The sequence below is a fragment of the Tachyglossus aculeatus genome, chromosome 6 (assembly GCF_015852505.1).
Source record: "Tachyglossus aculeatus isolate mTacAcu1 chromosome 6, mTacAcu1.pri, whole genome shotgun sequence".
In the NCBI taxonomy this organism is placed as follows: Eukaryota; Metazoa; Chordata; class Mammalia; order Monotremata; family Tachyglossidae; genus Tachyglossus; species Tachyglossus aculeatus.
Window position 1 is genome coordinate 38,987,377 of NC_052071.1, and position 21,209 is coordinate 39,008,585.

Here is a 21,209-nt window from a genome sequence, read left to right on the forward strand (position 1 = left end):
TGTGACCCAAGACACCACCAATAATAATAACTGCGGTATTTGCTAAGCACTTGCTATGTGCCAAGCACTGTTCTATGCACTAGGGTATATATAAGATAAGATAAGATAATCAAGTCAGACACAGCCATATAAGATAATCAAATCAGACACAACCCCTGACCCATACAGGGCTCAGAGCGGGTATGTGACAGGCCTTCCCAGATTAAGTCCCCTTTTTCCTCTGCTCCCCCCAATATTGCCCTCACCTGCTCTTTATGTATAATTATATTTCTATTTATTTTTATTAATGATGTGTATATACCTATAATTCTACTGATTTATAAAGACACTACTGATGCCTGTTTAGTTGTTTTGATGTCTGTCTCCCTGCTTCTACACTGTGAGCCTGTTGTGAGCAGGGACTGTCTCTGTTGCTGAATTGTACTTCCCAAGTGCTTAGTACAGTGCTCTGCACCCAATAAGCGCTCAATGAATATGACTGAATGAATGAATTTATAGATGAGGAAACTGAGGCACAGATAAGTAGGGAATGTGTCTACCAACTCTGTTGTACTCTCTTAAGCGCTTAGGATGGTGCTCAGAATACAGTGAGCGCTCAATATATACCAAAGAGTAAGTGATTTGCCCTGGGTCACAGAACAGGCAAGTGGTGGTGCCAGGCCCGTGCTCTTCCCAAGGCCAAGACTGGTAACAATAATAATTAATAATAATAATAATGGCATTTATTAAGCGCTTACTATGTGCAAGGCACTGTTCTAAGCACTGGAGAGGTTACAAGGTGATCAGGTTGTCCCTCATGGGGCTCACAGTCTTCATCCTCATTTTACAGATGAGGTAACTGAGGCACAGAGAAGTTAAGTGACTTGCCCAAAGTCACACAGCTGACAATTGGCGGAGCTGGGATTTGAAACCATGACCTCTGACTCCAAAGCCTGGGCTCTTTCCACTGAGCCACGCTGCTTTATAATGATGGCATTTGTTAAGCGCTTACTACGTGTGCAGCGTGGCTCAGTGGAAAAAGAGCCCGGGCTTTGGAGTCAGAGGGCACGGGTTCAAATCCCGACTCTGCCAATTGACAGCTGTGTGACTTTGGACAAGTCACTTCACTTCTCTGGGCCTCGGTTCCCTCATCTGTAAAATGGGGATGAAGACTGTGAGCCCCCCGTGGGACAAATAATAATAATAATGATGGCATTTGTTAAGCGCTTACTATGTGCAAAGCACCGTTCTAAGTGCTGGGGAGGTTACAAGGCGATCAGGTTGTCCCACGGGGGGCTCCCAGTCTTCATCCCCATTTTACAGATGAGGTCACTGAGGCCCAGAGAAGTGAAGTGACTTGCCCAAAGTCACCCAGCTGACAGTTGGCGGAGCCGGGATTTGAACCCGTGACCTCTGATTCCAAAGCCTGGGCTCTTTCCACTGAGCCACGCTGCTTCTCTAAGCAAACTGATCACCTTGTAACCTCCCCAGAGCTTAGATCCAGGGTCACAGAGCGGATAAGTGGTTGAGCCGGGATTGGCAGCCAGGTTCTCCTGACTCCAAGGCTGCTCTTTCCACTAGGCCATGCTGCTTCCCAATTGACAGTAAGCCATATATTCCAGCTGGCCATTTCAGGCAAGTCCCAAGTTGCTCTGAGCCTCAGTCTGCCCACCTGTAAAATGGGGGTATTGATATAATTCTATTTATAGCTATAATTCTATTTATTCTGATGGTTTTGATACCTGTTTGCATGTTTTGGTTTGTTGTCTGTCTCCCCCTTCTAGACTGTGAGCCCGTTGTTGGGTAGGGACCGTCTCTATATGTTGCCAACTTGTACTTTCCCAGCGCTTAGCACAGTGCTCTGCACACAGTAAGCGCTCAATAAATATGACTGAATGAATGCTCTGCACACAGTAAGTGCTCAATAAATACAACTGAATGAATGAACTGTGCTTTGCACATAGTAAGCACCTAATAAATGTCATTATTATTATTATCATCATGTGCCAAGCACTGTTCTAAACGCTGGGGTGGATACAAGATAATCAGGTTGTCCCCCGTGGGGCTCGCACAGTCTTCACCCCCATTTTCCAGATGAGGGAACTGAGGCCTAGAGAAGTTAAGTGACATGCCCAAAGTAATTCAGCTGACAAGTGGCGGGGGGGGGGGGGGGGGGGGGGGATTAGAACCCGCGACCTCTGCCTTCCTGTGACTTGATGGGCGGTGGGCACCGCCCCCCACCTGCAGCCTGGTATTCCGGCTTGGATATTTTATTTTGTGAATGTGTTTGGTTTTGTTGTCTGTCTCCCCCTTCTAGACTGTGAGCCCGCTGTTGGGTGGGGACCGTCTCCATGTGTTGCCAACTTGGACTTCCCAAGCGCTTAGTCCAGTGCTCTGCACACAGTCAGCGCTCAATAAATACGATTGAATGAATGAATGAATAAATACGACTGAAGGAATGAATGACTGGAGCGAGGCCTGCCCCTTCCCGGCGGGCAGCTCGGCCTCCACCCGCTACAATGGGGGGGGGGGGGCAGTACGGCGGGAGGCCGGCAGGGGGCGCCCCTTAGCCCCGCCCCATCTCACCTTTAGCCCCGCCCACTTCCCGTAGCCACACCCCTTCTTTCCTTTAACCATGCCCATCTCCCTTAACCACGCCTTCTCCTCTTTAGCCCCACCTTCCCGTAGCCACACCCTTCTTTCCTTTAACCACGCCTCTCTCCCTTAGCCACGCCCCCTTCCATTTAGCCCCGCCCCTTCTTTCCTTTAGCCCCGCCCCTCTCCCTTAGCCCCGCCGTTCTCCTCTTTAGCCCAGCCACTTCCCGTAGCCACGCCCATTCTTTCCTTTAGCCCCGCCCCACTCTCCGTGGCCCCGCCCACTCTCCTCTTTCGCCCCGCCCACTCCCCCGTATATGCGTCGCTTCTTTCCTTTAACCACGCCCCTTCTCCTCTTTAGCCTCGCCCACTTCCCGTAACCACGCCCCTTTCCTTTAGCCACGCCCCTTCTCCTCTTTAGCCTCGCCTGCTTCCCGTAACCACGCCTTCTTCCCTTTAATCACGCCCCTCTCCTGTAGCCCTGCCCACCCTCCTCTTTAGCCCCGCCCACTTCCTGTAGCTGAGCCCCTTCTTTCCTTTAACCACGCCCCTCCCACTTAACCCCGCCCACTCACCTCTTTAGCCACGCCCCTTCTCCCCATAGCTCCGCCCCTCACCACCCTGCCCCGCCTCAAAGGGAAAACCTGACCTTCCTCATTGGGATTGGGGCTAATTCAGCCCTTCAAAAATGGGGATAACCAAGCACTCAATAATCGTATTTATTGAGCACTTACGTTGTTTTTCTTTTTTACGGTACTTGTTAAGCATTTATGATGTGCAGGGCACTACACTAAGCGCTGGGGTAGATGGAAGCTAATCGGGTTGGGTCCTTCTCTACCTGAGATGCACAATCTTCATCGTACAGAAGAGGAAGCTGAGGCATAGAGAAGTGAAGTGACTTGTCCAAGGTCACACAGCAGTCAAGATGAGGAGCCGGGGTTAGAACCCAGGTCCTTCTGACTCCCAGGCCTGTGGTGGGCAGAACTTGAGCGGGCACAATATAACAAAGTGGATAGGCACCTCAATAATAATACTAATAATAGCATTTATTAAGCACTTACTATGTGCAAAGCACTGTTCTAAGCGCTGGGGGAGGTTACAAGGTGATAAGGTTGTCCCACGGGGGGCTCACAATCTTAATCCCCATTTTACAGATAAGGTAACTGAGGCACAGAGAAGTTAAGTGACTTGCCCAAAGTCACACAGCTGACAATTGGCAGGGCCGGGATTTGAACCCATGACCTCTGACTCCAAAACCCGTGCTCTTTCCACTGAGCCACGCTGCTTCTCCTTGACCCTCTTCTGCAGGGCACTTAGTCTACAGGGATAGAAGTGAATCATGACACCCCCATTTCCCTAAAACTCCACCAGAGCATAATTAATAATGACGCAGAATAACACCATCATCATAACTGTGGTATTCATTAAGCACTTACTGTGTGCCAAGCACTGTGGTGAACTCTGAGGCTGATAAACAAGATCATCAGATTAGATACAGTCCCTGACACCAGGTGATCACAATATGAGTGGGTGGGAGAAAATGGAATTTTATCCCCATTTTTACAGATGAGGAAACAAGCACAGATAAGTTATGGCACAAAAAAACCCCAGAAAAGTTTCAAACCATAAGACTCAAAAAAGAAAGAAAACCCACAAAGTTTTGTGTGATTTCATATGGTGAACACTTGATTTCTGATACATCCAGGGGCTTAAGAGGTTATATAGCTTCCAGCCTCCGTACCTTGGGTACTGGGAATGAGAGCCAAAAGAAAGTGCACTCTCTCCTGCCCCTTTCCCCCCGCCAAACTCGTACCCATTAAAACACTGCTAAAAAAAATTAGATGCTCTGTAGTCCTCCATAAAAATGAAATCTTAAACAAGCTACAACGACTGAATTTGGTTCTGAGTACTTTTTGCTTGTCACTTATGGAGACATTTTTTCAATCACGGGTATTTATTGAGCACTTACTATGCACAGAGCACTGTTCTAAACCCTTGGGAGAGCATAATACAGCAGAGTTCATAGAGACATTCCCTGCCCACAAGAAGCTTACAGTCTAGAAGGGGAAACAGACATTACATTTTTTTTAAAAAATCAAATACTAGAGGTACTCGATAACCTCAAGAATATCTACCAGACTCGGAATGGTTTTCATCTCAAAGCCCCAGGATTACTGTGGTTTAGAACCCTTTATTAGCTCACTCACTTTTCCTCAACATCTACAAATGAGGAGTTGCCAAAAGCCTCCATTCCTAAAGCCAAACGGTCCTTCACACTCTGCTTCCGCGGCCACCATCTGGGGTCGAATAGCTTTGCTTTCTAGTGCAAGTCGCTAAATATATTGTCATCTATTCCTAATAAACAGCTCCCTTATCTCCACATCAGGTGAATGCTATTACAGTCATAAATCTAAGGGATTATCTATTTAACGATAGGAATGTAACTGCAATTAAAAAGCCAAGGTGTTTTTTTTAAAAGATCCGATGATTCCAGATCATAAATAAATCTCTCTCCCTCTTCCCTTAAATGAAAAACATTTTTAATCCGACTCAGTCCAGGACTTCAGACTGGCTGTTTCTTAAGAGGTTCAAAATGAATTCTATTTGCTCCCCAAAGACTTTCTTTATTTCTACAGAAAGTTTCTCTATGTCTAGAAGTACGACAATTTCAAACTGAATCGTTCTCCATACCAAAATATAGAGAACAGGTTGCAGCACAGAAGGAAATCGTCACCTCTATTATTACTGAACTTTGATTATCTACCAGATAAAGCTGAAAAATCAACAGGGCTTCAACAGTTTCCACTGAAGATCAAATCACATGAGTCAGTTTGCATTCACATCAAAAGAAAAGGAAAACACCTCTTGAAGGGGTCGGCTTAAAGATCAAGTTTTGACAGTAGCACTCTCCAGCTATACATATCAAATTAAAATAAACTCCATCCCATTAATTTTAAGTAAAGAAATACGAAATGTGAGTTCAAATAAGGACCAAATTTAAGTACATGATTTTATAAGAAACGTGGTAGAAAAGGAAAGAGGCATCATATTGAATACAAAAATCACCTGAGACCATCATTGAACAAAAAACATTGAGAACCACACCCTTTGACTGAAAAATAAACTCGATTCATCAATCTAGATGGTGATTTTCAGAAGTCAAGTGGGCTAATATTTTTCTAGGCAAGAATTTTTTTTTTAATTGATGGCATAATAAAAAGGCAAACCGCTTTCTAGCTGAGGTAACCAACCACCGAATGGAACACATTTTCAAGTGGTTTTTAAATCAAGAGATTTTTTAATGGCTCCAACAAAACTTCATATTAAAAAAAACCACAAGTCAGCACTGCAAGTGGTAAACCAATATTTACCTTGAACTGCCTTCCCATCGCCAGTATGGACTCAGAAGACACATTAGTTGATATTAGTGAAGTCAATATAACTCAAGATTACTTCAAAAATCCTTCAAATCCTTACGGGTAGCCCCTTCCCCACATAACAAAAATCATTTAGTTTTTATATGCTGTTTTTCTTAAAATGTGTCAAAGAACTTACACCAACAAGCTACGAAGCTTCCATTTTCTGTAGCCGGGGGTGGGGGAGGAGGGGAGGGTGCTTGGCCTTCAGGAATTCCTTTGCTAGCATAAAAATCAAGCAACATTAAAAAAAAACCACACATACAAAAAACAAAATCCTAAAAAAAAAAAAACTTTACAGTTGTTTGAAGTGCACATAGTACACTCCTAACTCACAATAAGAGATTTAACGGCTTACCTCCCTTACCCAAAACCTTGGAGGAAAATCCTGAAATATCAGAACTGCCCACTTATTACTATGTGACTAACAATTTGAAAAATAATAAAAACACTGAAATGTAAGCTTCAAATGAGTCACTCGCCCTGCTACTTTTGAACACCTAACAGTGTCTGAGGCCACACACAGGGCATTAACCACTAGAATGAAAGGGAATTTCAGAATGGAGAACGAGGCCCTGAGCTCAGTGTATCCCACAGCAACGGAAGGGGTGAATAACTGTTCGGATCGTATGAATCAAAAGCTCGACCAAAACTGGGCTTCGAGGAAGAAAAAAAAAATTCCGTTTATTTCTCCAACTCAGTATAAACTTTGCCCTGCAATAGCTTCTCAAAGTCTGCCTCGTTTTAACAGATTTCCAAAGCATTTCTAGGTTTTGAAGCCCACCACACAACACATAAAGAGTGAAGGATTTTAACTGCTGCTTTTGGTTCTGAGTCTGCGTCAAGATGTCTTTCGACGCCACTGGAAACATTTGTGTTCGCTCCGCGAACGGAAAAAAACAAGCCGGTAAATATGCTGGGTTTTGTGGAGATTTTCAGAGTTCTAGGGCAGCTAAATGGACAAATTCAAAGACAGGTGGGGGTGTGAGACATACAATAACCATTTCTTAAAATACCAAAAGTGGCATAACGGTTGATATTTTTAAAAGAAAAATCCCTGGGCATAATACAGTGGAAAAACTGGTAAGGAGCAGCCTTGCAAAAATATAATCCACGCCCTTGCGCCAAAATCAACAAAAACCAGTTTTATCTGCCACAAATATCCTGGAATATCTAGAATGACTTGCACACCCAGCTTTTCAAAAGCCACTTTCCATTAGCATCCTTAATCTACAGCATTTGTTAAACCCTGTTTGCCCTTCTCACCCCATGAGCACTTAAGACGGCATAATCGGTGACCTCTAAAGGAGAGCTGTCACACCGATTCCTGTTAGAAAAAACCGGACCACCGATTCAAGACCACCTGCAAATACCTAAACATGTTATCTATATATGTCTACACATACATGGCTATACCACCCGCTGAACATCTGACTGCTCTTCCTGTAAACTAAGCCAGTGTCAATCTCCCCTACTAGAGTGAAAACTCCTTGTGGGCAGGTAGCATTTGCTTCTGCTCTACTTTCCCAAACACACTATATAGTGGACTGCAGTCAATGCACTCAAATTCATTCACTCATTCATTCAATCGTTCAATTCATTCAATTTATTCAACGCTTACTGTGTGCGTAGCACTGTACTAAGGGCTTGGGAAGTACAAGTATTTAAATTCATTCGATTTATTGAGTGCTTACTGTGTGCGTAGCACTGTACTAAGCACTTGGGAAGTACAAGTCGGCAACGTATAGAGACGGTCCCTACCCAACAACTGGCTCACACCGGCTGAGCAACAAGTAACTTTAAATTTTAAATTTATCTAAGCTAATGGTCGGTGCAAAAGGGTAATCTGAAATTGGGGATCGCCAATTTCCAGTCTGAGTCAACAGCGAAGAGCAACAGCAATGCAACTGAATAGTCTGGCCAAGTTGGAAAAGATGCGAAACTGGGAACCAGAACAACTAGGTTCCAATCCCCGGTCCACCACTTGTCTGTGGGTGAACTTGAGAAAGTCATTTCATTTCTCTGTTGTCTCAGTTTCCTCATCTGTAGAATAGAGATTCAATACCTGCTCTCCCTCCTACCTAGATTGTGATCCCCCTGTGGAACAGGGACTGTTTCCAACCTGCTTACATTGTATCTACCCTGGCAATTTAGTACTGCGCTTAGCACATAGCCTGTGCTTAATACCATTACTATTATTAGTAGTAGTATTAACTAAGGAACTCTTCAAAAACTGGTCTAGCAAAGCCTACAGAAATCATCTTTTTTCGTTTAAATGACACTCAGATGTGTATCTGATCAGATGTGTATCAAGCCTTTAGGGTGCTTCTAAAAGCAATGGCCCAATAATGATATACAATAAAAAATAATAATGGTTATCTGAGTTGGTTGTTTAAAAAAAATAAAAGTCCAGCTACTATAGCTTCAGAATCCTTCTGAAATTGCTCCAGGGCCATATGGTGTGCACGGGGAGTTAATAAAAGCAAGAACTGGTGATTCTCTAACCATTCTTTTTGTCTTAGGTGACGGAAAATATAGACGAAAACCCCTTGTGAGTTTCTTATCCATGGCTATTTGGGGTCTCTACTTAAAAAAACTCCCAGATAAAAGATTTTCAAGTCACCTTTACCAGACTGCAAAATGCTGGTCCCAAGTTATTTGAAACATAAGGTACACAGTGCAAAAATAAGAGGATTCAACCTTCTCATTAAACATTGGCAGTGTGACCAGCTTTATTACTAATGGCACAGCATTTTGACATTAAAGACAGAACACTGGTGACAATCTTGGCATTTATTCTTGCCACTGGGCATATGTCAAACAAACATTCTGTGAGTGAATTCATCTTCAAGACAGCATGCTATATCAAGGAATTCCTCATGGAATGGGAACATGCTAAATCAGAAGACAAAGCGTCCCTTATTTTTTCAAACAGTGGGGGACTGCATGAGAGTGGCATTTACACAAGCAGGTCTGGTTTATATTATTTAAGGGAGTTCCACATGGGAGGAGGAAAAGAACTGACCTCTAATAAAAAATCAGAACCATCATTGCCTGTGGAGACAGAGACCTGGGATATATATACATATATATGTATATATATATATTTTTTTTAAGGTATTCCTCAAGCGCTTACTATGTGTCGGGCACTGTTCTAAGTACTGGGATAGATATACGCAAATCAGGTTGGACACATTAGATGTCCTACATGTCTTAACCCCGATTTTAAAGATGAGGTAAAGGAGGCAGAGAAAAATGACTTGTCCAAGGTCAAACAGCATACAAATTGTGGAGACGGAATTAGAACCCAAGTCCTTCTGACTTCCAAGCCTATTTTTTTAATCCACTAGGCCACATTGCTTCTCAATCTTCCCCCCAAATAGACAGTTTATAATAATAATAATAACCTTTACGCCTCTCAAGATACTTTGTTGATCATTGCACTATATAATACTGTGAGAAATACCCTTCATTCTTCATTTAGCTAAGTAGGTAAGATCTAGGCTAGGCCTCCTTTATAACACTAATTTTGGTCATAACTAAAGATCTATCATCTCATTTTCTAATAATAACATCAATGTCCTGGGCCCCTGAACTATCTAAACGCATATCGCCTTTACCTGTAGATGAAAAAGGAACCGATCGCTTGGAAATTGTTCCTGGGGGTAATTTTGTTTTATCAAACCCAAGAAGAGGAGAGACTATTCCAAGCTGAGCCATGCTTGCCCCTTCTGCTGGAGTGGAAAGAAAAAGATTCTTTCTAATGGGTAATGGAATGTACGGCTATTAACTGTTAAGTAAGACTCATCGCAGTAAAGAACTCTCACCTACTTGAAACTAAGACACTATTAAAGGCCAAATATACACCAACAAAATCTTAGCCTTTGCAGCATTGGATGCAAACTACTGTACGACTTAGTAAAGACAACAGCAAAACAAATGATGTGCAAAAGGGTAGAGAAAATTTCCAGCCCTCAGGGCCTGTAAGACTTATGAATCTTCAGTTATGCTGGATATCCATAGGCTTCAGTGGTATTTGAGTCCCCAATGTGTGCAGAGAGCACTATACTAAGTGCTTGGGAGAGTACAACATATACTAGATATGCTATAATGCCAAATATAAGATGAATCACTGTATGGATTGACCAGGCACCTGCACAACCGCAAAGAACTCACTGGATACAAAGTCTAAATGAGAAAAAAGGCTATCCTTGATGAAATCCACAGAGAACAGCGTGGCCTAGTAGATAGAGCATGGGGCTGGGTGTCAGAAGGACCTGGGTTCTAATTCCAGCTCTAACATTTGTCACCTTGGGCAAGTCACTTCCCTCCTCCGGGCCTCAGTTACCGTAATCTGTAAAATGAGAATTACGACTACGATCCCCACGCGGGATGTGGCCCTAATTAGCCTTTTCTACCCCAGTGCTTAGTACAGTGCTTGGCACATAGTAAGTGCTTAACAAATACCATTATAAAAAAAGCATGAATAAAGGACAGCAATCCCGATCAAACTTCCATCTGGGTGGAAAAACCCTGCCAAAAGGATCACATTCAAAACCTAACCGTAACCGTTTTTGACAGCAACCTGCTGCAGAATTGGGAGCACCCTTGGGCAGAATGCAAAGCGACATCAGAAGCAATGGTTGTGTGCAGTCGAGTGGCCAAAACTATAACGCGACTTTTCCTATAACACGGGGCTCAGCGGAGAAAGTCACTCCTGCGTTATAGGAAAATCTGCAAATACTTCACAGGACGCAAAGGCTGGAACACAGAAATTTCACTCCAATGGGGACCCGCAAAGAAGTCGACGGTGGCTCTCAAGTGAACGGGAATTAAACCGAAGCTCCTCAACACCCACTTCAAGGCCTTGCTCCAACTGAGTTTTTGCACCTCGTTACTCTCATCTCACGCCAGGTTCTCCACTCCAGCCAAGCAAATCTGCTGTCTTTCCCTTAGCCAATCCATCAATCAACCTTATTTATTAAGTGCTTACTGTGTGCAGACCACTACTAGGCGCTGGGAGGGTACAACATAACAGAGTTGGCAGACACATTTCCTGCCCACAACAAGGGTTCTAATCCCGACTCCGCCACATTTTGCTGTGTGACCGTGGGCAAGTTGCTTCACTTCTCTGTGTCTCAGTTACCTCACTTATAAAGTGGGGGTTAAGACTGTGATCCCTATGTGGGAGAGGGTCAGCATCCAACATGATTAGCTTGTCTCTACCCTAGTGCGGAGCCTGGCAGATAGTAAGTGCTTAACAAATACCATTAAAAAAAAAGCTTACAGTCGAGATTTCCACACCTCCTTGCTTTTCCCCCCACCTGAAATACTATCCCCACTCCCATTTTCCCAACTGGGGTCCTTCCTCTCCTTTAAAAACCCAAATCCTTCAAGAGGCTTTACCAGAACAATCCAAGTTAACTCCAGTCACTCCAATTATTTTAGTAGCCCCGTAGGTACCGAAGGTAACCAAAGTTGGCTAAGGCCGATAAAGAAAAATTCCACTCTCCGGCTGCCCTCGGCCTTTGCCTGGGCTGCTATTTTAGGCTTATCCACTTGTCTGCCTGTTTCAGTTTGCTTGAGGTCATAGCTCAGTACCTCTGGGCCTCCTGCTATTAGCAGGTAGCAATCTGCTAATTAAACATGAGATTACCCTCTCCTCAACTTTGATTTCATACTGGCACTGAGTAGATAAGAATTTGTTGAATCCTGGTTATGCGCGTCTCCAAAATTATATATTTACACATCTTTTGTGATTTTAGGCTTCTGGCATTTGTGGTTTACATATGAATCTGTCCTGCTCCTCCCTCCTCCCACCATTATATTATAAGCTCTTTTACGGCAGAAACTTTGTGGAATTTTCACAATGCCATTTATCGACGTATGTCTCAAAAACTTCAAAAAATTGCCAGTTCTCCGTATCCAGCAGAAATTTAAGACACTCCGTCGGCTCTCTCCCTGTTACGTATCTTCATTCCTCTCCCACTACACCATAGCTCACACATTTCACTCCTCTCAAGCCAACCTATCCCCTATGCTTTCTTTTCATCTCTCCTGTTGTTGATCTCTTACTTGCACCCTCTCCTCCAATCCATGTCTCTTCCCATATTCAAAGCCCTTCTTCTTCCCATATTCAAAGCCCTTCTAAAATCACATCTCCTCCAGAAGGCCCTCTCCGGTTCATTTCTAATCTACTCACAATTTCCACAAGAGCACTGAAATCCTCCCAATCCCCCCACCCCCCAGCACTCTTTTATGGTATTTGTTAAGCGCTTACTACATGCCAGGTACTGTACTAAGCGCTGGAGTAGATACAAGCTAATTAGATTGGACGCCATCCCTGTCCCACATGGGGTTCATAGTCTTAATCGTCATTTACAGAGGAGATAACCGAGGCACAGGGAAGTTACGTGACTTGCCCAAGGTCAACAGCAGGCAAGCGGCAGAACCGGGATTAGAACCCAGGTCCTTTTGACTTCCGGGCCCGTGCTCTATCCACTAGGTCAATGCTGCTTTGTTGTACGTATGTATATCTTATATACACTATCCCTATCTATAATTTACTTTAGTGTCCATCTCCCACACTAGTTCATAAGCAGCCTCGGGGCAGGGATTGTGTCTACTGATTGTATCATACTGTGCACACAAATTCTCATATACTATTGATACCTTCTTTCGTAACTCTCATCAACACCCCAAAACACCATTCTGTAAACAACGGCACGTAGGAAATAAAGCTCGACATACTGCGGCCTAAAATAACTTCTGTACAATGTGTACAGTAAAACTGATCAGGCAAGCAAAAGGGCACATAGCAAAGATTAGTGCGGTGCTCGACACTCGGAAGGCGCTCAACAGATACTACTGTTTGAAAGGTATCGTGATGACAACGTAAAGGACGGCAGCTGGCAAAATCTGCAGTTGACGGAAACTGCTGGTATTAGAGACGTGGTTGCGTCTTCTGAGCCTAATTCCTATACTGTCCTTAAAGAGCGCCAGATCTCCGGGAGGACGCGGAGGATGGTGACACACGGCTAGCCTTCGGGGATAATAAGTGCGGCCTTAAGGGCGGGTCCCAAATTGTAGCGCCGATTGTCTTCGCTGGCAAATAAACCTTCCTTAGGACGTACGTTTCTAGAGGTAGGGTTTGCAACCTATTTGGTAGAGTTCAGCGGTGCTTTTAGGACAGGGTCATGAATCGTTTGGGAACTATTATGAAGAAGTGTTTTATGATGTTTTCTACAGGCCTGCCGACCATGACCGGCTGTCTTCTTCGGCACAATGGGGAGTGTCTTAACCCAATTACAATCCTCTATTCAACGCCTACTTTACCACGAGGCATCAAGATTCCAACGGCATGTAAAGTGCCACTAAAACTGTCAAGGAAAGATTTGCTGAGGGTAGAAGCTGGACACTGAAAGAACTGGTCTATCGGAGGCACTAACAGGTCTTTCTTTTGAGCGGTGTAGACAAATCCTCCGCCTGAAAAGTTTGTCCCGAATCTTTTGGAAATAGAGTCTACCGTTTCAGGGCACAAAACGGACTCGGTGGTTTATTACAAAATGATTAATTATTGACACTGGCAGTTTCCCCCCGTAGCAGACAGATGTGTTTAAAATGGTCCTACACTACTGTGTATGAGGCTTCCTAAGTAGGCTTTGAAAAGCTAATGAAAAATGTTTACTTGCATTCAGAAGAACTCCGCAACAATAATTTTTGAATCTACAGATTATGTTGCCATCTGCGTAACTTTCTTTTAAGATGCTGCAAAAATGACCCCGGCTAACTTCTAGGCAGGACTGAAAAGCACCATGCCACCAGTGAAAGAAAAGCACATTATGGAAGACTCGAAGAAGGTGTGCTGAAATTCCTATGTGGACATTCCTATTCCTCGGATATTTAGTCCTTCTCTTTCAAATAAGACCCTAAAACCAAGTCCCCGTCCCCTGACGTGGACCTGGCATTTTCCTTAAACCAGGGGTTTCATTTATCGGCTGTCACTGATCAAAATTCTGGGACTCGGCTGAAAGGCCTCAGGCTAAATAGGACCTGAATTTGCCCTCTCGCAAAAGTTCAATTTAATTTTAATATGTGACTAAGCGATGTGAGTAAGCTTCATTTTATAGCTGCGCTGAAGTTTACGTGAATGGCATCTCCGAAACTTGGGAGGCCCTTCCGTTATTAGCAGTCTACGATCACCCAGTGAACTAGGAAGCAAATCATACAGAAAGGGAGGGGATTAAAATCTGTGTGATTTTTAAATGTTCCAAGCAATTAACTTCTCCCTGATATTCGCAAACTCATCTGCATATACTTGTCAGGGCCCCTTTATTGGAAAACTAAGTTACAAGATTCATTCGATCGTATCTATTGAGCGCTTACTGTGTGCAGAGCACTGCACATACAAGATGGATGCTCGCTCATTTTTCCAACTTCTCAAAGCTCAGGAACCGAACCATTGGCCCTGAAACTCTTATCCCGAGCAAAAATCGCCAGGATTTTCCCGAGGCCTTGCGTATATGTATATTCACTCAATCGTATTTATTGAGCGCTTACTGTGTGCAGAGCACTGTACTAAGCGCTTGGGAAGTACAAGTTGATGTATATATGTTTGTACATATTTATTACTAAGCGCTTGGGAAGCACAAATTGGCAACATATAGAGATGGTCCTTACCCAGCAGTGGGTTCACAGTCTAGAAGGGGGAGACAGACAACAAAACATAACATACTAACATAATCAAATAAATGGAATAAATATGTACCTATATACAGATATATAGGTAGTCCTAGGCCTAGTCTTTAGGGCCTCATTCATTCAATCATATTTATTGAGCGCTTACTGTGTGCAGAGCCCTATAGCAAGCGCTTGGGAAGCCCAACTTGGCAACATATAGAGACGGTCCCTACCCAGCAGCGGGTTCACAGTCTAGAAGGGGGAAAGACTGGGCCTAGGACTACCTATATATTTGTATATAGGTACATGTTTATTACTCTATTTTACTTGTACATATTTATTCCATTTATTTGATTATGTTAGTATGTTGTGTATGGAGTAAGCGCTCAATAAATATGATTGAATGAATGAGGCCCTAAAGACTAGGCCTAGGACTACCTATATATATGTATATAGGTACATATTTATTCCATTTATTTGATTATGTCGGTATGTTACGTTTTGTTGTCTGTCTCCCCCTTCTAGACTGTGAACCCGCTGCTGGGTAAGAACCATCATCATCATCAATCGCATTTACTGAGCGCTTACTGTGTGCAGAGCACTGTACTAAGCGCTTGGGAAGTACAAATTGGCAACATCTAGAGACAGTCCCTACCCAACAGTGGGCTCACAGTCTAAAAGGGGGAGACAGAGAACAAAACCAAACACACTAACAAAATAAAATGAACAGAATAGATATGTACAAGTAAAATAAATAAATAAATAGAGTAATAAATATGTACAAACATATATCCATATATACAGGTGCTGTGGGGAAGGGAAGGAGGTAAGATGGGGGGGATGGAGAAGGGGGACTCCCTTCCGCATCACCCTGACTTGCTCCCTTGGCTCTTCCCCCCTCCCAGCCCTACAGCACTTACGTACATATCTGTCATTTATTTATTTATTTGTATTGATGTCTGTCTCCCCTGTAAGCTCAGTGTGGGCAAGGAAGGTGCCTGCTTATTGCTGTATTGTACTCTCCCAAGCGCTTAGTCCTAGGCCCAGTCTTTCCCCCTTCTAGACTGTGAACTCGCTGCTGGGTAGGGACCGTCTCTATATGTTGCCAAGTTGGGCTTCCCAAGCGCTTGGTATAGTACTCTGCACACAGTAAGCGCTCAATAAATACGATTGAATGAATGAGGCCCTAAAGACTAGGCCTAGGACTACCTATATGTATGTATATAGGTACATATTTCTTACTCTATTTTACTTGTACATATCTATTCCATTTATTTATGTCAGTATGTTATGTTTTGTTGTCTGTCTCCCCCTTCTAGACTGTGAACCCGCTGCTGGGTAGGGACCGTCTCTATATGTTGCCAAGTTGGGCTTCCCAAGCGCTCGGGATAGTGCTCTGCACACAGTAAGCGCTCAATAAATACGATTGAATGAATGAGGCCCTAAAGACTAGGCCTAGGACTACCTATATATACGTATATAGGTACATATTTATCACTCTGTTTTACTTGTACATATTTATTCCACTTATTTATGTCAGTATGTTATGTTTTGTTGTCTGTCTCCCCCTTCTAGACTGTGAACCCGCTGCTGGGTAAGGACCATCATCATCATCATCAATCGTATTTATTATGCTTATATGTTTGTATATATGTTTGTACATATTTTTCACTCTATTTATTTATTTATTTTACTTGTCCATATCTATTCTATTTATTTTATTTTGTTAGGATGTTTGGTTTTGTTCTCTGTCTCCCCCTTTTAGACTGTGAGCCCACTGTCGGGTAGGGACTGTCTCTGTTTGTTGCCAACTTGTACTTCCCAAGCGCTTAGTACAGTGCTCTGCATATAGTAAGCGCTCAATAAATACCATTGATGATGATGATTTATTGAGCGCTATGTGCAGAGCACTGTACTAAGCGCTTGGGAAGTCCAAATTGGCAACATCTAGAGACGGTCCCTACCCAACTGCGGGCTCACAGTCTAAAAGGGGGAGACAGACAACAAAACCGTACTAACAAAATAAAATAAATAGGATAGATTCCTTCCTCTCCCCCTCGTCCCCCTCTCCATCCCCCCATCTTACCTCCCTCCCTTCCCCACAGCACCTGTATATATGTATGTATGTTTGTACATATTTTTTTACTCTACTTATTTATTTATTTATTTAATTTACTTGTACATATCTATTCTATTTATTTTATTTTGTTAGTATGTTTGGTCTCTGTCTCCCCCTTTTAGACTGTGAGCCCGCTGTTGGGTAGGGACTGTCTCTATATGTTGCCAACTTCCCAAGCGCTTAGTCCAGTGCTCTGCACATAGTAAGCGCTCAATAAATACGACTGATGATGATGATGATTTATCGAGCGCTTACTGTGTGCAGAGCACTGTACTAAGCGCTTGGGAAGTCCAAATTGGCAACATCTAGAGACAGTCCCTACCCAACAGCGGGCTCACAGTCTAAAAGGGGGAGACAGACAACAAAACCATACTAACAAAATAAAATAAATAGGATAGATATGTACAAGTAAAATAGAGTAATGTTGCCAACTTGTGCTTCCCAAGCGCTTAGTCCAATCAATCAATCGTATTTATTGAGCGCTTACTATGTGCAGAGCACTGTCCTAAGCGCTTGGGAAGTACAAATTGGCAGCGCTCTGCACACAGTAAGCGCTCAATAAATACGATTGAGGAGGATGATGGTGGTGGTGGTGGCAGGAAATTCGTGAGGTGTTTCCCATCTACGAATGGTTTTTCTCCACAGGGCGGACTTGGATGGGGGAGAGGGAGGGATTCCCCTTTGGCTGCAGGGAAGGGAAAAGAATTCCTGGAAGGAGAAGGACTTTCACCTGTACGTGGGGGGCCGCTTGGTGAGGGGGGAGGATGCTCCTCAGCCATCCTTTCCTGTCATGGTGGGGATGGTGGACCATGGTGGACGCGTCTGAGGGGAGGGCGCGCGCACGCGCACGAGCGGCGACCACGCGCCGGGGAGCCGCTGTGGCGCACTCTCCCGACGGGAGGGGACTGCGCATGCGCAGAGCCGGGAAAAAAGGGGGGGGGCCGGCGCGAGACGGGGCCCGGAGCGCGGGAAAAGGGGCGCAGCTCCCATTAGGGTGCGCGCGCACATTACGAGGCGATCCAGCGCGCGCGCACCATGGGGGGGGGGGCGCGCGAATGAGGGGACGACGACGACGCCATCCATTTTAACCCCGACCCCCGGGGGCCCCTCCTGCCCCACCTCCCCCGCCGCGGGGCCGCCCGCGGCGGCGCCACTCACAGTCTCTCCTCCTCGCCTCCTCCTCCTCCTCCTCCGCTCGGCGCGGCGGCGGCGGCGGCCATTTTCCGGACGGCTTTTACCCCGGGAGTCTGCGAGGCGGGAGCGCGCGCGCCGCCGACGCCCCGGGCGCGCGCGCGTGCCGCCCCGACGTCCTCGCCCCGCCCCCCCCGCGGCGCGAGGCGCGCGGCGCCTCGCCCCCCCCACCCCCGCGATTGGGCCGCGGGGGCGTCCGTCAAGCGGCCTCGCCGCGCGATTGGCCCCGAGGCGGGGAGGGGGCGGGGCGAGGGGGGGCGCCGTTAGAATTGGCGGGAATTCCTGTCAGTTACGGCTTCGGCGGGGGGGAAGGCGGTCGTGAGGAGGGGGGCGTCTTCCTCACGGCTAATTGGCCTGTGATGGCCGCCCCGATTGGGCTTCGCCTCCATCAGTCGGGGAAACGGGGCGAGGGCGGGATTTGAATGATAACGGTTTCAACGATCCCTTGTGGCAGTCGGGGCCCATTAGGCCCTTAAGTCTTCCATCAATCAGTCAATAATAATAATAATAATAATATTGGTGTTTGTCAAGCGCTTACTATGTGCAAGGCACTGTTCTAAGCGCTGGGGGGAACACAAGGAGATGAGGTTGTCCCACGGGGGGCTCACAGTCTTAATCCCCATTTTACAGATGAGGGAACTGAGGCACAGAGAAGTGAAGTGACATGCCCAAGGTCACACAGCAGACATGTGGGGAAGGCGGGATTCGAACCCATGACCTCTGACTCCCAAGCCCACACTCTTTCCGCTGAGCCACGCTGCTTCTCTTCTCAACCAAATCAGTTGTATTTATTGAGCGCCTGCCGTGCGCAGAGCACTGTACTAAGCGCTTGGGAAGTCGGCAACATCTAGAGGCGGTCCCTACCCAACGGCGGGCTCGCAGTCTAGAAGGGGGAAGACAGACGACAAAATAATAATAATGATGCTGGCATTTATTAAGCACTTACTATGTGCAAAGCACTGTTCTAAGCGCTGGGGAGAACACAAGGTGAGCAGGTTGTCCCACGGGGGGCTCACAGTCTCAATCCCCATTTTCCAGATGAGGTATCTGAGGCCCAGAGAAGTGAAGTGACTTGCCCAAAGTCACACAGCTGACAAGTGGTGGAGCCGGGACTTGAACCCATGACCGCTGACTCCCAAGCCCTCGCTCTTTCCACTGGGCCACGCTGCTTCTGCGTTAATATGTTAAACATATTAACCAAATAAAATAAATAGAAGCAGCGTGGCTCCGTGGAAAGAGCCCATGGGCGGTCGTGGGTTCAAATCCCGGCTCCGCCAATGGTCAGCTGGGTTACTGGTTCATATCTATTCTATTTATTTTATTTTGTTCGTATGTTTGGTTTTGTTCTCTGTCTCCCCCTTCTAGACTGTGAGCCCACTGTTGGGTCGGGACCGTCTCTATATGTTGCCAACTTGGACTTCCCAAGCGCTTAGTACAGTGCTCTGCACACAGTAAGCGCTCAATAAATACGATTGATGATGATGATGATGACTTTGGGCAAGTCACTTCACTTCTTTGTGCCTCAGTTACCTCATCTGGAAAATGGGGATGAAGACTGTGAGCCTCCTGGGGGACAACCTGATCACCTTGTAACCTCCCCAGCGCTTAGAACAGTGCATTGCTCGTAGTAAGCGCCAATTGTCAGCTGGGTGACTTTGGGCAAGTCACTTCACTTCTTTGTGCCTCAGTGACCTCATCTGGAAAATGGGGATGAAGACTGGGAGCCCCCCTGTGGGACAACCTGATCACCTTGTAACCTCCCCAGCGCTTAGAACAGTGCTTTGCACTTAGTAAGCGCCAATTGTCAGCTGGGTGACTTTGGGCAAGTCAATTCACTTCTCTGGGCCTCAGTTCCCTCATCTGGAAAATGGGGATGAAGAGTGTGAGCCCCCCCCGTGGGACAACCTGATCACCTTGTAACCTCCCCAGCGCTTAGAACAGTGCATTGCTCATAGTAAGCGCCAATTGTCAGCTGGGTGACTTTGGGCAAGTCACTTCTTTGTGCCTCGGTTACCTCATCTGGAAAATGGGGATGAAGACTGGGAGCACCCCCCACCCCCACCCCGTGCGACAACCTGATCACCTTGTAACCTCCCCAGCGCTTAGAACAGTGTATTGCTCGTGGTAAGCGCCAATTGTCAGCTGGGTGACTTTAGGCAAGTCACTTCTTTGTGCCTCAGTTACCTCATCTGTAAAATGGGGATGAAGACTGGGAGCCCCCCTGTGGGACAACCTGATCACCTTGTAACCTCCCCAGCGCTTAGAACAGTGTATTGCTCATAGTAAGCGCCAATTGTCAGCTGGGTGATTTTGGGCAAGTCACTTCTCTGGGCCTCAGTTACCTCATCTGGAAAATGGGGATGAAGACTGGGAGCCCCCCACCGTGGGACAACCTGATCACCTTGTAACCTCCCCAGCGCTTAGAACAGTGCATTGCGCATAGTAAGCGCCAATTGTCAGCTGGGTGACTTTGGGCAAGTCACTTCTCTGGGCCTCAGTTACCTCATCTGGATAATGGGGATGAAGACTGTGAGCCCACCCCGGTGGGACAACCTGATCACCTTGTAACCTCCCCAGCGCTTAGAACAGTGCTTTGCACATAGTAAGCGCCAATTGTCAGCTGGGTGACTTTGGGCAAGTCCCTTCACTCCTCTGGGCCTCAGTGACCTCATCTGGAAAATGGGGATGAAAACTGGGAGCCCCCCCTGCACGTGGACAACCTGATCACCTTGTAACCTCCCCAGCACTTAGAACAGTGCGTTGCACATAGTAAACGCTTAATAAATGCCATTTAAAAAAAAATAGAAATCTTCACGAATTTGCGTGTCATCCTTGCGCAGGGGCCATGCTAATCTTCTCTGTATCATTCCAGTTTTAGTATATGTGCTGCTGAAGCGAGCACGAAGACTGTGAGCCCACTGTTGGGTAGGGACCGTCTCTCTATGCTGCCCACTTGGACTTCCCAAGCGCTTAGTACAGTGCTCTGCACACAGTAAGCGCTCAATAAATACGATTGAATGAATGAAGGAGGCCGGGGCGGCCGCGCCTATTTGAGCAGGGACCATGCTTTCCTCCCCTAAGAATAATAACGATGGCATTTATTAAGCGCTTGCTATGTTTAAGGCACTGTTCTAAGCGCTGGGGAGGTTACAAGGTGATGAGGTTGTCATCAGTGCAGTACAGCGCTGTACTAAGCGCTTGGGAAGTACATATACCGCGCCACATGTCTG

At 45.7% G+C, this 21,209-nt stretch overlaps 1 non-coding gene across 1 annotated transcript; it reads right to left on the reverse strand.

Annotated features, from left to right (window-relative positions):
* Positions 1-20,774: 20,774 nt before the first annotated feature.
* On the reverse strand, positions 20,775-20,881 carry LOC119930190. The gene has a single exon (XR_005451678.1). It is a non-coding gene; the product is annotated as a U6 spliceosomal RNA (small nuclear RNA).
* Between the last annotated feature and the right edge of the window lie 328 nt (positions 20,882-21,209).